Source organism: Ambystoma mexicanum, chromosome 1p, assembly GCF_040938575.1.
Source record: "Ambystoma mexicanum isolate Mex_15411 chromosome 1p, UKY_AmexF1_1, whole genome shotgun sequence".
In the NCBI taxonomy this organism is placed as follows: Eukaryota; Metazoa; Chordata; class Amphibia; order Caudata; family Ambystomatidae; genus Ambystoma; species Ambystoma mexicanum.
Window position 1 is genome coordinate 1,083,371,676 of NC_090921.1, and position 16,925 is coordinate 1,083,388,600.

The window sequence follows — 16,925 nt, forward strand, 5'->3', positions numbered from 1 at the left end:
GCATACCCAGCTATCATTCAGTCATCGTGCAGGTGTTTATCAAGAGTTGCGATTTCAGAATCAGGGCATGTGCAGATGAGGGTTTACACATTTTTACTGATTAAAAGCAGTCATCACATTAGTTGAAGATTTTGCTCAAGCCAGTGTGACGAATCTGGACAATTTGCCCCTTCTCCCATAGGGGAGTCATCCCTGTGAGGCTAGGGAGATGAGCCCGCTCAACAAGACCCTCTATAGGGGTCTCGGCAAGTAGGACCTCAGAGTCCACGAGCTCCACACAGTGAGTGTGGGTACCTAGGAGAGGAGCACGAACAGGGAAGCAAACGCTGCCAATGTGAGGACGCTAGCGAAAGCTATAACCTGTGGGTTATATAAGCCGTTCACAGTACAAGAAGCTGGGAAACAGGAACGGGCACAAGGTTCAGGTAAAACAGAATGTGAGAGATGCAAATCCTGCCTCTCAAGGCTGGAGAAGCCGCAGAGAGTGAAAGTCTGAAAGAGTGGGACAGGCATGAGACCCTAGTAAAGCAGAGTGTATGAAAGAAGAACACTACATATGAAGGCTGGAGAAGCCATACACAGTATAGGAATCTAAGAGAACATGGACACACTTCCTGTGAACCAGAGTGTGGAAGGTCTGCTTCGTACCAAGGTTGACAAAGCCAACAAATATATGACAATTGAACTGAGAACAAATAACCCTACCCAAAAGCCACACGAGTTTGGCGAGTCCCAGTGCCATAAAAGGTGGGATTAAGAAAGTAAAAGCTGAAGTGATCCTGGAGGGATTTAACCAGTGGTAAACTGTTGGAAAACACATAGGAAGAATAATTTGTCTTTTCCCAGAGAGGGGGTAGAGAAAACCATCCAGAAGACTTATTTTGTTCATTTTAACCGACAAAGCACATATGAAGACTGTGTGTAAAGGCATTCAAACGGAACTCGGAGACTGATAATACATCCTCCAAGAGCCGGATGAAAAAGAAGCCCATTCCGAGCAAGCCTCCTTTTCTTTTTAGTTCGGTTTTTCTAAAGTGATAGGGCCAGTTAGTAACTAGGAATTTTGACTGGGAAATCTTCATTTTGGGACTACGACAAGTACCCTTAGTTTCATTTTAGGAGGAAGGGAACTTTGCTCATAGCGATAGTGCCAGTTAGGCATTTTCCTTTTTACTTGAATAAATCTATCTACACCATGACGCATTGTAGTACGAGTCCTACTGGTTCGTCACAGAAACTTCTGGGAGTTATGGAGGACACAAGTGTCCATTCTTTTCTGAAAACATGCCTGCAGCGGCCTGCCCTGCAGCTGCGGTCAGGCTGGAACCGCTCAGTAAAGGGATGCATGGTGCAGGCACGGGGGTAGACACTCAAGGGGGAAGCATCTCTTCCCCAGGAACTACAGGGAAAGGCATGCAATGGAGTCATTTACCCAAAGGCAATTTAGTTGTTGGGGGCTGCCAAAATAGTCATTGGCCTTGCCGATTCTGGAATGGGAAATCCCTTGCATCTTGTACTCTTGAACAGATACACTGGTAGAAGATATGTCTTAACACATGCACATCTCATTTGGGGTCTCAAAAGAAACTAATGTTTCACTTCTAGTTAAAAAAAGGGAGTTTCGAGGTTTGCACCTCTTTAAAAATAAACTATGCACGATTCAAATGCATAATGCTGAAAAAGCAGCAACACAAAGAGATGGGGCGCCCATTCCGCTGAATTACTGGTTCATGTGCACCTCCCCTTTTGGCACTACTTACAGAGGTGTGGTTTCTTCCCTCTCAACATCCCGTTCCCCAACTCCTTCCCTCCCACGTAATGGTTGTGTGTGTGTACTAGCGCATCCAAATGTTACATTTGTGATTGTGCAATGTTTCCGCCGACTGCACCTTGTTGACGCTTTGTACCATCTCACTGGTGAGGCCAAAGGTAGATTTGCCTAATTCTATCAACCTGCAGTGACATGCAACTCTCCTCATTAGCACCAATTAAAATGCGTGGATTCCAGCAGGTCTATGGGTGGTGGCAGAAGCATACACATTTCGTTCTTTGTTCTTAGACCACCAGGTTATTTTCAGAGTTTTTGGCCGAATATCTTGGCCGAACAAACTCATCAAAAGGTTTTTTTTTTTTGGGAAGGGTCCCCCCCCCCCCACGCCCCTCCAAACTCCCCCGTCCCCATTATCTAATCCCTACCCCCCCACACACACCTCTACCCCTTACATCCCCTTACCCCACTAGTCTCCCCATATTTTTCGAAGGGTTTTCTCGGCAGAAAATGAAGTCAAAAAAAGCCTGGCAAATGTAACAACATAACACATTTACAAACAATTTGTAGCACCAATCTAGTGCTGCCCTTTGACAACTGCACTGATAGGCTACGGGCCCTGGGTCCAGATTAGACAGATTGGGACCATTCACTATGCTCACAAGCATATCTTAATATGTGCACCATTATAAACTTCATTAAATAAAAAAATAACATCTGAGCAAAACGTGTTATGTTGCATGTGGCTTAAGGGATCCTGACTGCCACATGGATGTTCTAGAAAAAGGAAGTTGCCTGCCTATAGAGAAGGTAAAACTGGAGGGTTTATGTAGACTTTTCCCAAAATTCGGATGCAAATACCCTTTGGCTCGCTGGACGTAGCTGCATGAATGGTTTCAAAATAAAACTCTGGCCCACGCCCGCCCTACCCCCTGAAACTGGATATTTTGGTGAAAATTAGTTAAACAGTTCAAAAGTTATTAAGAAAACAAAAACAGGCTGTTTTTAGCCTTCACTCATTAATTTCCCTCCTTTTTCCCGTTTGGTGTAAATCTGTCCAGTAGTTTTAAAAATCTCAGAGAAAGGTGTACCCTCCTTCTCTTAAAAAAAAAAACTAAAAAAAAAAAAAATGTATAGATCTCCCATTGTGGCAGAGAAACCTTTCAGAAATAAAAACCTGCCCATATTTTTTGTTCGATGCAAATGATTTCCCCAGTAATCCTGAGGGAAGCTGAATAAGAAAAGTGCTCAAAATTATATTTGGAGGGAAAGGCGTGGATCCATATCAGAGTACAGGTGGTGAGCAGCGACGTCATTTGGGGCTCACCTGGGGTTGCAACTGCGACCCGAGGTCTCCCTTGCCACCCCTAAAAAAAAGTTTTTTTTAGATTGAAGCTCCTGGGCAGTGGCCCGTGCCATGTGGCTCTGTTTCTGGAGTGGCTGGCTTTCATATTCAGGCCTCTTAAAAATAAATAAAAAATGTGGTTCCACATGTTTTAATACTTTGATAAGAGCATAGGAATTACAAATTAGTCTTTCTGGAATGCTATACAATAATTGATAGACTCATTAAAGGTTTATTTCAGGCCCACTTCAGGGGGTGAGTCACTGATTTAGTCTGATCTTAAACATCTCGAATTCACAATGCAGACAAAAATTCCAAAAAGCATTTAGAGTAGAATAAGCATCCATTTCGGACTATGTATTTGGCTTTTCGCAAGTTGCAGTTATAGCATGTTTTTTTCTGCCGTTGTCTATGTTACGATCATCACAAGACATTCCATCTCGGTGTCCTCGGCCACTTGACAAAATTCTTGTGCCTAAAAGCTTGTGGACCCATAGCACATAAAGTGGCTCTTGATTTCATTGTGCTGCAATGATTGCTTTGTTGTAATGTGTCTGTCGTTCCTATCTTCATGGCATGCTGTTCAGGATGTTTGTTTGCATGCATGGGGTAACGAGTGCCCAGATTACGGGATGCCGTGCGAGTGCGCTGCTTTCCCTACATTACTCTAAATTCTTTAATTCACATTTATGAACCCTCTCAATAGTATGTATTTTGCCAACCTTTGAAGCCTGAAAAGTAGATCCACGCACGTTTGACATGTGGCCAACTTTGCATCAGATCTGCAGATTAATTGGCCTACTGTTAAATCTCAGTTACCAGTTTAATGGTATCCACTACAGAGTGTAATTTGCTTTCTGACTTTGAGAACATTCCGACATGTAATTTCTCGTTTTACTATAGCTGGTAAGATAGCTATAGCTGGTAAAATAAGTCACTGGGTTGAGCACTCACTGCTGCGATGTGTGTGGGATCTGCAGGTTGCATGTTCGTATCCCGGCAAGGCCAACCTCAGCTTTTAATCCTTCTGAGGTTGAAAAATGAGTACCAACACAGGGTGGGTGATATTGTATGTATTTGTTCTACATAAAGCACTTAAGCATAAGTGCTATATAACAACACATCATTATCATTTGGCCTTGGACGTTTGCTTGCATTCACAGTAATTTGGTAATATGGGCCTATACACACTGATATTAACAATACATATGGTGATCCATTCTAGTATGAAATGTATATCACATTACAGTGATATTGTAATCATATTGTTTTTGTAGTGTACTTAGGAACAATGCTATGTAATGCCACTTCTGCTTTCTAAAGGGGTGAAAGGTTGTGGTCCATCGCTTCCCATGATGTCACTTCGGGTGGTGTCAAATGACATCACTTCCTGTGATGTCAGGTCAACAGTCGTGTGGAGTCACTACCGCTACCCCTGGCATTTTGGTGAAATGACATCCCTGATGGCGAGAGGCAAAGATGACCACCTAGGCAAGTGGGGACACAGTGGTGGGCTGTGGACCCGTTTTGGGACAGAAAGGGTTTGTCTTATTTGGAGAATCCCTCGGTTATCTCGAAAGATTCCTGCAGTAACATCAAATTGCACGCTTGGAAAAGAATATGCATCAAAGTACTGGAGAGTGAAAAGTGGTGATGGGGAGGGTTAGGGAGGAAATGCACAAGGGAGTGAAGTGGGGCGGACCAAGAAAAGAGGAGGTGGACACATGGTGAGAGCCAGTGGGGGAATCAGCATAGTATGCATTACCTCTGGAATAGTTACTGGGGATACTTTTTGCACAGCATCAATCAAGCTATGTATTGTTCGCCTGATCCATTACCACAGGAATAAAAAGAGGAATAAACGGGTGGTGTGAACGCATCATGAAGCAAGTCAAACAGATTAAAATTCGTACTCAAAGCAAGTTTATTTAAACTTAAAATGTGGGGTGGAGTAAGTTAACTTGTCCTATGCTATGGTGGGATATCCCTATCTAAAGAAAACTAATGATAGTCTGCATCAGGAAGTACAATTAAGTACCTGTCGGTGTCCAAAACCTAAACTTGCCCTCATAACTAACTGTATACAATGTGTAGGGATGTCAGACTCAAAGGAATAGCGTTCAAAAAAAAGTTCAGAGCTCCCTACATCTCTTGGCTTAGGATCAGCTTCCCCATCCCAAAGTTCAAAATAGTTCTCAGAATATTGGGATTCCCTTCCCCAAGAGTTTAAACCTTCTTGCTTTAAAAAAGAACAGTTCCTTGGATACCTCTGAAGTTGGGGTTCCTTTCTCAAAGAGTTCAAATCTTCCAGCTATCAAAATCAACACAGTTCCCTTGGACACTTCCCAATTCGAGGCTTCTTTCCCCAAAAGTTCAAAGCTTCCAGCTTTCAGAAATAACACGTATGTTTCTTAACTTCAATTTCTCAAACAGGGATGTGACAACACAAACTTAAATTCAAACCTACTTTCATTGGCTGCTTCCAAATAGGGCACTCAGTCTAGGCACAGTTGTCAGACCACACAGTCCAGCCATTACAGGTCACGCAACCTATACTGTTTCCATCAACACTTAGCCACTGGTTCCATTTGACAGTGATGCTTAGTTGAGTTCTCATTGTCTCATTCTTCAGCCACTGTCTCAGTGCTAACTTTGCCACTATGAACTTTATTATTCTTGTTCATATTCCTCTGGCTGTTGCCAGCACAAATGTCTTAGATTGCAATGCCTGGGCCCCTCTGGACTTTGAGCCACCATTTAGTTTCTCCTCTTCATACCCTTCTTGATATTCTCTTGCTTTTGCCATTACTTGTCTCGTGGGCCTCTCCTAGATTCAGGCCAAATCCTAGTCTCTCGTTTTCACACCCTTCTTGGTATTTTCTTGATCTTGTTACTATGTGTTTCATGGGGCCCTCTGAACCTAGGGCCAATACTGGATTTCTCACTTTCATACCTTTTGTGCTATTCTCTTGACTTTAGCAATACTTGTTTCATAAATTATATTCTTTGATTTCTGGTTCATGCATTACTTGGTTTTCACTCCATCCATGAGCATTCGATTACTTTTTACTCTGTGCGGCATTCACACAGGCTCAATCAGTTTACTCGATATTTTGACAATACTTGTTCCAGCATTCAACAGTGCTCTTAATCACTTGCCGTGCATTCAGTATTTGTAAAGGACTTTGTCATACGTTACCAGAGCACCCCGGAAGGAGTGTGTATGGATTTTAAACCCACCGGTCACACACAGCAGCGTTCTTCCTCTTGGCGTCCTTCGTGACAGGCTTCGGTGGCATCCCTGCTTCTCCAGACTCCGCCTTCCCCTCGCAGTCTGCACTGCATGCTCTTTAGGCTTCCCTTGGCAGCGGCTGAGGTCAAGGGGAGCTCCACAGCTTCTCCCAAACAGACCCTCTTGGGTGGATAGCAGGACCTCCGGACCCTCGCACAGCCGACCACGGCATCCCCTTCTCCTGTGCAGCACTGCTTGAGCCACCTTGGTCTCCAGCTTCCTTTCATCCAACCGGTTCGTCGTCTCTCAGAACAGCGGGCATTTTTATATCCATCAGGTGTGGATTATTGAGTTCTCTTGCCTGACTTTGGAGGACTCCATTAGGCAGACATGCCTGGTTGTTCCTCTGGTATTCCTCCGTAGCCCTCTTCATTGTCTCAGTATCAGAGGGGTGTTTGGAACTATCAGATTTAATAAAGAAGCATCTACACCTCTGTTTGGTCTCTGAGAAATGTGCGCGTCAGTGAAAGGAGGATATGTGCTTGTTGGTCTCTTCCTCGTCCCAATACTAAGATTTTGTTTCTGGGGTACAGTTTGGAAGGCGGCGAAGGAAAAGGGTTGACAATATCCCACAAAGGTTTTAGGCATAGAGGGCTCATTTAGAAAGGGGAGAATACTGTCTCGTCCAAGGATGTCCTCTCCCAATTCCCGAAGTTCCATCCATCCAAGTGATCCTCCCTCGCATATTCACCCCCAGGGTCGGGATCCAAAAGCGATGGCCTTTCCCAGGACATCTGAGAGGAGGATTCTGGGGGATAGAAGTGAGGACGTCCTCAGGTTGCTCACAGTGTGAATAACCAATAGCCTATGGACCTCTGGGGCTTGGCCATTGTCTTTTTTTCCCCTTTTTAATTAATTGGTACAACATCTACAGCAGAGAAGGTCAAAGGTTGTGGCCAGCGGACAGTAAGGCAGCCAGCTAAGGTCCTCTGTCTTTTCAATAATTGGGCAACATGGACAGTGGCACAGCTGAAGGTCGTGGCCCATTCATCCCGAGGCTGCTGGCCATGGTCAAAGGCTATGGCTGGTGGGATCTGGTTAGGTACTAGGGAGGGGGTATGGGCCTCGGCCAGCAGGCCGGGGTCTGGGCATCCCGCGCTTTAAATCATTAGTGAAACATGGACAGTGGCCATGGCCTATGCTAGGAAAGGGGGCATAGGCCTTCAGCTGTGGGCATTGGCCTGCCCTTCATTGGTATAACATATCCATTGGCCACAGACATTTTGGAAACAATTCATTAAACGGTTCAAATGTTAATAAGCACAGCGAAAACCGCTGTACAGATTAGTGCCAAATAACAAAAGGTTGCCCTCCTAGACAGAATTTCACAAATCATTTCAGAATAAATTTGTGAGCTGTTAACATTTTTTTGGAACATTTCACACTGTTCTTAACAGAGAAGCTAGAGTTCTAAGCCTCGTATATTGCTGTTTTCTATGGACCAATTTCACTCTACGTTTTTCAACGGAAGCGTACATGTGCATAGCCGCTTACTTGACTGCAAAATCGTACCCTTTTTGTGGTTTTTAAGATCCATATCGCACCATTCTGGGGTATGCCTTACCCTGCCAAGTGTCAGGATGTGTCATGGGGCTATAAATGGACTCAGCATGAAGTTGGCAAACATGGACCCCAGTTTGTAAACTGAAAATGGCCTTCAAGCTCAAAATGTTCAGCTTGACAACCACATCCTTGGATTCATAAGTTAAAAGGCCACCAAAATACCTTTTTTTTTGTTTTACAAAAACTGAACCACAACTCCAGAGTTGGTATTACAGCCTCTATGATATATGTGCATGTGTAAATTATTGGTCACAAATAAACAAAATGCACTTTACCCTCAATGCTGCCATAACAGCTAGACTCAAAAATTGCAAACTAGGCTGAACATTCTTTACATACTTCCAAAGAGTCCATTACCAGTAGATTTATAACCGTACTTAATGGCAACCAAGATTTCAGAACTGCATAGCTTGTCCCATGATAATACATTACAGAGAACACAGAGTGCCTTTCTTAGTGCCCACAACACACTTTCGGATTCAGAAGTACAATTTAGATACAGAAAAACATTACAGCTACAAGAAAGTATACAAGAAAAGCCATGAAGTTTAAAAATACAGTATCTCTTTTAAAAGCAAATCTTAATATATAACTTCTTGAAAACTCCATCATAACCAGCAGAACAAATGTACAGAACATTAGGGTGGTGTGCACATAAAAATAGCTTATACAATATAAACAAATAATTCGTTTTTTGAAAAACCTTCCAAAATTGGAGGACCTTGGTAGGTACATGTATCCCAGAAAATCTGTTTTAAGTTTAGAGCTCCGTCCTGGTCAATTGCCTGCACACTGTTAAAATTAAAACAATCCTTCTCTCTGAGCATTTGATTACAGCTCTAACAGGATCATGGCACAATGGACAAAATTAACAGTGTGGCCACACATGTACTACACCCCAACATCTTTAGGACAGGAAACTGGACTAACCATAAATGCAGCTAACTCCTTCTTACGGAATAGCTACTTATTGTACTATATTGCGCTACCTCTTTGAATGAAGGTTGTGTTTTGAAATGAGCTTCAATACCAAACCTACCACCATCTTCCAAGCCTTCAGTGACCATTGTTCGTCCTGCCAGGTTTCTATTCAATTCCATTCTTGCAGTTATATGTGCACAGAATCTCAACAACTTTACTGACTAGTCAGTTTATGAATGCCATTTCTATATAAACCTTCCATAGCCTGCGTTATTGACAATTTCTTTGACAGTCGTTGGCTCATCATGATTGTCACCTCATTTTCCAAACATATTAGTTTGCACAAAAAGACCTGGTTACCTTGATCATTGATATGAGGGGAGTTTTCCATTCAAACCACACAGGATTTCGATTGAGATTTTCAGGTTGCAAAAACTGAATAGTCCTCCTTAAAGAGTCAGGGTTGAGAGCTTAAAAGGTTTGTTGTGACTCTCTGGTTAGTAGTGGCGCAATGTGTTTATGCCAACCTGCTATCTCAGCAACTAGCTTCAAATTCACAAAGAAGGTGGCAGGGCCTTCTACAGCACCCAGTTTTGTAGGATCGTGGGGCCTTCCACCAGGGCCCTTAGTGAGTCCTCTATGGGATTAGAAGTTGGATATTTTTCCGTGAAACCAGGGTCTTCATCAGGTGGTGTAAGCTTGGCCTTCTATTCTTATTCTTCATGACCCGTAGTTTTCCTCTACTAATGAAAAGCAGGGCTACTTGGGAGCTCCAAGTCCCCATCCTCTGGCCTGCTTCCACCGATAGGTTCTCTCCCCAGCCTCTAGTATGTCTTCCAGTAGACTCTTTTGTAGTTCTTCTGCCAGGGTGGTAGATTCTCCTGGAGCATCAACTCCAATTGGGGTGTTGTCTGACCAAAGAGATTCCTAGGAACTTCTGATGCTACATGTATGGTATCTAGACTAAGAAATTCCAGCTCAACCCCAATCTCCCAAACTTCTCTGTCCAATGGTTCAGGGCTTGCACTTACCCAGGAGTCACCTGCTTCTAACTTCCTGTCAGTTTTCTTTACACAGGCAGGATCCCACTCCTGACACTGCATGTGACAGATGAATCCAAGAACACAGCAACTCTCGAAGACGGTGCAAGAATTTGTATTTATTCAAAATGTCAGGGGGCTCGCCAAGGGCTGTCCCGCTCCATCCAATCCAGAGATGGGCATTACCTCCCTAACCCACGCATCCCTGAACCCCAGGATGGTCGCTAGAGATTGGTAACCCCCAACTGTTTAAAGCCCATCTTCCTGGTGGTGATGGTCTAAATCTATTCTCCTTCGGGGAACAATCTATGTGGTCCCTGCTGTACCGTTCCTAAGATAATGTAGGCTGTATTAGAAGTGCCTTGCAGCCACTCAAGCCCCTTTGGTCTTCTCCTTACACACTTAACTACTCCTCTCCTTAGATCTTGCTTCCACTCTCCCTTTCTCTTACTACACTCCTCTCCTACTCCACCCAGAGTCTTCCCTCTCACCTCCTTCCACTTCTGTCCCTCTGATGGTTCCCTTTCTACTGCTCGCCTCTGTTCGGATCTTACTCCCCACTTCTCTCCTCTCCATTGCCTCTTCTCTCTACACCCAACTACTACCCCTCTCTCCACACCACTTTTACTCCCCTCTCCACACCGCTACTAGCCCCCCACTAACCAAACTACTACTACTACTACTACACCCCTCTCTTTACTCTGCAATCTAACCACACATTCTCCCACAGTCACTCACTCCTGTCACCTTCCTTTTACTCCCTACTCTCCAACTACCAATACCACTCGCACACACTTCAAAACTCCAGTATCAGTCTCCCGCACCAACCAAGACCTTGCCTCACACACTTGTTCAATAAATCTCCTCTACGCTCATCTGCTTGGTCCTTCTTCCAGCTGCTCTCTTGATCCTCCAGCTCACCCTTGACCCCCACCCGAATAACCCACACTTTCCTACTTCCAGACCTCCCTCATCACCCTCCATTGGCCCACTCCCTCACCTAGTATCCAGGCCAATCAGTGGCTGTTCTTTCACTTAGTGTTACAGGAAGGCAAAGATTCAAAAGGAATCATTTGGCCCACGATCCACTAGCCTGTCTATGTTCATGTGAGGGTCTTTTGGCGTCCTTGGCTTGCTGGTTTGGTGAGGGTGATGCTGCACAGCCCCCCTGTAGGTAAGCATGATATCCACATTGGTCTCAGTCTTGCCAGGGGTTTCATGCCAAGGCTTGCGCTATCAGCAGAGGTTCGCTCACAGTGGGTGAATTGTGGGTGAATTGTGGAGGGCCGCTCCGGTTCACTGTGTTTGAGTGGGTTGTGTAGCAATGTACTTGATTCTGGCTGCTGCACAGGACATTTTTCTTCTCGTTTGTAGATGCTGGTTTCTCCTGGAGTATTCACTGGCGGTGTAATTGCTACTAATGGGGTGATGGGTCCTACAGTAGAAAAATATACTAGACAGAATGGTATGTATTTCATGAGAGTTTATAATCAAATCTGGGGAAGTGAGCCACCTTACCTTACTTTCAAACATTTTAATACACGGTCATGCTCTACCATGTTGCATTTCAAAAAAGTGCCTTTGTTTGAAGAGCTCAGGGTTTGCAGGTTACTTCAGAAATAAAAATAAAAGTTGAAGACCGACAGAGTCTGAAAAAGGATTTATGGCGGATGCGAAGATTTTAAAAGACACAATGGTTAATCGACGATAGCCTCTGGCTTAATTTGGATTTCCAAACAGCACAGGCTGACCACATATTAGTTCACTTCGAGATGAAATCTAGTTTACTTTCTCAGACAGTCTCAAAGACATCAAATCTTCATGGTAGGAATTAAAGTGTAGACATTGAATTTAGCCATCAACTATGGGAAGGAACAAAAGATCACCTATTAACCCTTTGACTGTCCTAGGGCGTACACATATACATCCTTACGCAGTGGTCCTGTTTTGCCATTAGGATGTGTGTGCATATATAAGCACCCAACACAGACGTGCACCCAACACACCCTCACCCTCCTCCCCAAACTGGGGAGAAATCTATGTAAGGGTGAATACAAACAGTTTTTTAAAAGCTACATAATTTATATTTATTTATATGTCAATAAAGAAATAGCCTATGTGTCTAGACAGGGCTCACTCAGTAAGAATGTCATGCAGCCTTAGTCACGTACACACTTTTCACTCCAGCATCTTTTCTTAATTTAACACACTCTATACTTTGTTTCGTGAAACATCCTAATTGTGTTGGGTAATAGTGCTATTTTCAGGGGTGTTGCTAGGTCTGCAAAAGATCCTGGGCTACACTAATGTCGGGACTGTCTGGAGTAGGGCTAGCTAGCCTTTTGGTTGTAGCCCCTGAGATTCTATCCAGGGGTATAAGCAAAAGATCCAGGGCTATAGCCCCATAATCTCCCCCCCAGCAATTAATTTAGTAAGTCAGGACCCATGAAGTAGGAAGGGAAAGCTGTGTCACAGCATGAATAAGTAGAATCGTGGAGCTGCAAGACAAGGTTGTCTGTCCTGGAGTCAAGACTTAAGCAGCCAAGGTCAGCTACCTATTCTGGAAATGGGCAAACATGCGAAGGATTAATCATCCCTTGTTAAGGTGCAAAGAAAAGAACACCAAGAGCGCCAAGTTGAATTCATTTAAACGCTCCAAAATTGACCAAATCGTGGTCTGCTGTCACGTGAGCCAAGGACAAAAATAGAGTTTGACCTTGGAGTCCCAGAACAAAATAGTGAGTGCTCTCCCATGTATTCTAAAAGACATGGATACTTTGCAAGGCCAAGTTCAAAGAGAATCTTCATGGCAGAAGGCATGGGCGATGAGAGATGCTGGGCTAATTGGGTGGGGAGGTACCGTCATGCCCCATCTCCTTGCACCTGGGTCTGGGCTTACATGCTGCTAAGTGAACCAAATGCTCCTGACCTGGCACAAGCTTGCCAACCAAGTATAGTAGTCCATATAACAAATGACCTTATAGTTTGAAAACCAATAAGAAACTGTATCTAATGTTTGTGAAGATTTCATGTTTTAGAGGTTGGCATGTTGTCCACCTGATAGTGGGCAGCCAATCACAATCCTAGTTCCTATAGAAAGTATACTTAGATGTTCCCCTTAAGCCAATCCTGACACTTCGTAGGTTTTCATTATTGCCACGTAGTATGACATCACCTTCAATGTATTTGTGATATAAAAGCTACGATTTGTGTGAAGATCGCAGAGAGAAAATGAGCATAGGTCCGTTGATGTTCGTTGTAGCTCCCCGTTTTAGATTTTTTCCAAACAGTACTTTGCCATCTTCCTGCATTGGTTTGGTTATTTGGACTCGGAAATTATCTGTGTGATCCCATTACATATGCACGTTCCTAAAGGGCCCTAAACTCAGTGGTCTTCTTAAAACGGGACTTTAACTGAGCTCTTGAACAGTGGGACACAAACATCTCCGAGACGAATGTATCAGGTAGTTTCAAAAGGAGTCTTGTGCTCCTACTGTCTTATGATGCACCTGGTACCTAAGCATGTGGGTTAGGAGTCAGGAGATACTTACCACCGTCCTTTATTGCATACTTGTGGAATTTGTGCATAGTGGGGTCGGAAACAGAGCTTTTTTTCCACAAATGCGAAGCTGAGGGACATTGCTGCAACAGCCACGCCCGCCGCTTCCTGCACCAACCGCACTGGTTTTGGACACTAGCCCTTACACTCTGACCAACCTGTGCCTATCAGATATCTAGTTTAGCAGAATGGAGAGGGTTTTACTGGGGAAAATGGACGAGGAGTGAAATGGTTGCTACATTGAGTCATTTTTCCCCTATTGCAGTGTCTCGTTTCCTTTCCTCCACATTTGTTGGTGATTTTACAGCAAGAAGGTCCAGAGGAAGTTTGGAAATAAAGCCCTCTTCTTTCCAACAGGTTTTTGAGATCCAATCTACCAAACGCAGCATTGGACCTTAAACTGGCATGTAGATCGTAATTTCTGAAGCATGCCAGTGGAATAGCCAACTTGGCTGCCCTGCAGATAATGTTGAGAGTATCCCCTTCCCAGTAACACCTTTACCCCTTCCTACCCGGTAAGATATTTAGGCACTCTACACCCCCTTTTTACAACCTGAACACTATCACTAACAGCATGCTCTAAGGAAAAACAGACTAACAACCGAGCCGTGCACTTGACATGTCCCAATACTATGGTCAGGTGAAGTCAGCCAATTTGTGACAATAACTCACACCTGACTTCCATTACACTTCCGACACAGATAAAAGGCGCAGCACGAGAGCACACTCTGGTGTTTCCTCATGTACTTTGCCTCGCTCAGTTTTGAGATGGCAGCCAAACCGAAGGAGATTACAAGCAGGGAAATTCCCTTGACCTTTTCGTCAAGGAACGGTTACTTTCCCGAAACTTCAAGAGAAAGTGTAAGACCAGGAAATCAGGCTCAAGAATCCTGCATTGTGGGTCGGAGATACCTGGGGCCCTCCCGCGTCAATCAAGGTGTCAATCAAGGTGGGGAGAATCACCAGCCACAGTAGTACCATCCTTGGCCCCAAGAACAAAGCGGATTCAGTGAAAGAAACACAGCCGGGGAGTTGGGGAGACCGATACAACACCGGTCTGTGTTGACTCCAAGGTTGCAAGCAGCAACACTGTATGGCGAGTGCTGGAACGAACATTCCTAAAGCTTGTGTGATAAGAGATGCAAGGGAAGTGAACTGCTGATGAGTGATTGAAAATTAAAGAAAACTACAATTCCTTTGAAAGAGTTGCCTGGCAACGCATAGGTGCTCAATCGAAGGTCTCTGTAAGGTATAAAGTTGATGAGTAACAAAAGTAGATGAATTTGATCTGAGCCTGGCGGAGGGAGATCATTTGAAAGTGAACGAATATCTGTGAATCGAAGTGGTCCTGCGACGGTTCAGGCAAAATCCCACGTACAGTCGAAAGTCTTCAATTTTGTTGAAATAGAGGAAGTTTGGAAAAATACATGAATCTGGTCCAAGCCCAGCGGAGGGGGACCCTTGGGTGAACAGTAAATCACCTGAGAAATTGTATAAGTGGAAATCCTGAGCAAGAATGTTGTGTTGCATCAGGCCATCTTAAATAAGACTTTGAGTGAGAAAGACTTTGGCACAGAAAGCCCTGATGTTGAATTCTTGAATTGCATCCTCATGCTAGAGAAGCCAGAGACTGTGCTAAGCACGTGTATGCCACATTGTCCCGTGCTGAAAAGGTGGGGAAGGGAAGCCAACTGCTTGAAGATCCTGATATATCATTTCTTGAACACTTTTGCATTGCCTTGTTTCCCACACTATTTGGATTGGCAATACGTTTATTAGTATAGGCCCTTTTATTTTGACACAACATCACTAGGATTGCGTTATTATTTGATGGATGTAGCTTGCTCCCATCTTTAGATTTAGGATTAGATAGGCGTTTTTCAAACCCAGTTGAAGTTTAAAAAACACCCTTGAACTGTGATCACTTGTGTCGGTCTTACTGTTTGATACCATGCCTTCCTTACACAACACTCAACCAAGTTATTGGATTACTGATCTGTTTCAGCATCCAATGAAAGGACATTTACTTTAATACTGGGACCACAGGGCATTTTATGGCTGCCTGAATGATCTCCATATCCCCAAGTGATTCAGTTTACATGCTCGGGTGCCAAATTGCGAAGCTCCGTGGGAGAGTGAGGGGGTGAGCACCAGGCCCTCCTGATGGCTCGGAAGATTTGGTTGTCGCAGGTGATGCAGGGGTTGAGAGTTTGATAGTCGAATTCCTTCGGAAACCAGAATCCGACTACCCAGCCACAAGGAAAAGGACAATTTGAAGACCACATTTTTATATTGACCTTGATGACAGATGCTTCCTTTTTCCAAGCGCTGTAATAGAAGTAATGTCAACCACCTGATTGCTGAGATGGACAACCCCCAGACCCACATAACGATTCCCGATATATTCAAAGTCATGTACTCTTAAACGTACATGAGACATCTGGCTATGTTAACAGAGGGATACCTCCACGTACAGGTAATGTAATGCCATGTCAAGTTATGAGCACTAATGAAAGTATGGGTTACACAATTAATGCAGTTGTGCCCATGTATGTACACAATCTAAATTGTTGAAATATTTTCTGCAATGATTACATAGTAACCTAAATGTATAGGGCTAAAACTGTTGCAGTGGTTTATGAAGCAGGTGTTTGGGGCTGTACCAATACCTTGGGGCTTGAAATGTTAGAAAATTGCTGTCCAAAAAGATTCTGAGATGGCCAGGTACGGTGCCCAATTCGGTCACACATGTCAGAATTTTGGGTAAGTCATTTGGTAGACTAGGTACAAATAAAACTATTTGCTGTGGTTCTGGGCAAACCCTGAAGCAGATCTTACCAATATTTTGTTACGGAGACTATGTTGGATGGTATCTCTGCCCCTATTCTGTGGCTGACCTATGTCAAAACAGAATGGACTAAACTGGCACTCTATTCCTGGTAGCTTTTCTGGATTGCTCAGAGTTTTTAGACATATATGCCACCACACAGAGGGACCACAGAATTCCCTAAGCAGTCTATTAGGAGCTTTTACCTTCACTGACATGGGGACTCAGCAGTGGGCACAAATTGAGATGGAAGCTCTCTGCCTACAGCTCCACAGTGCTTGTGAGGAGGACTCAGGAAACTCTCCCTGCTTACTGGTTCGTCTCTCTGGAGTGTGGAAGCCAGAAGCCTTTATAGGATCATCGAGTCCAGAGCTGGTCTGGTCGGAAACAGATATTAAAAAAAAAAATGGTATGTGCGTGCATGGGTTTAGTATCTGTATGTATGTATTTATGTGTGCATGCAAGGATGTGTCTGTAAGTGCGTGTTTAAATGCGAGTTCTCAGTTCAGTTTAAAAGGTGTGTGTGTGTGTGTGAATGAGAATGCAGTGTGAATGTTCCGAGTGCGCATGTGGAAAATGTAGTGCACATTTTCTGGGCGAGTGATGTTGA

The 16,925-nt window shown here is 44.0% G+C and overlaps 1 protein-coding gene across 2 annotated transcripts in view; it reads right to left on the reverse strand.

Annotated features, from left to right (window-relative positions):
• B4GALT3 (beta-1,4-galactosyltransferase 3) overlaps nt 1–16,925 on the reverse strand; it is a 568,837-nt gene that overhangs the window by 39,945 nt on the left and 511,967 nt on the right. The gene's annotated exons all lie outside the window — the stretch shown is intronic.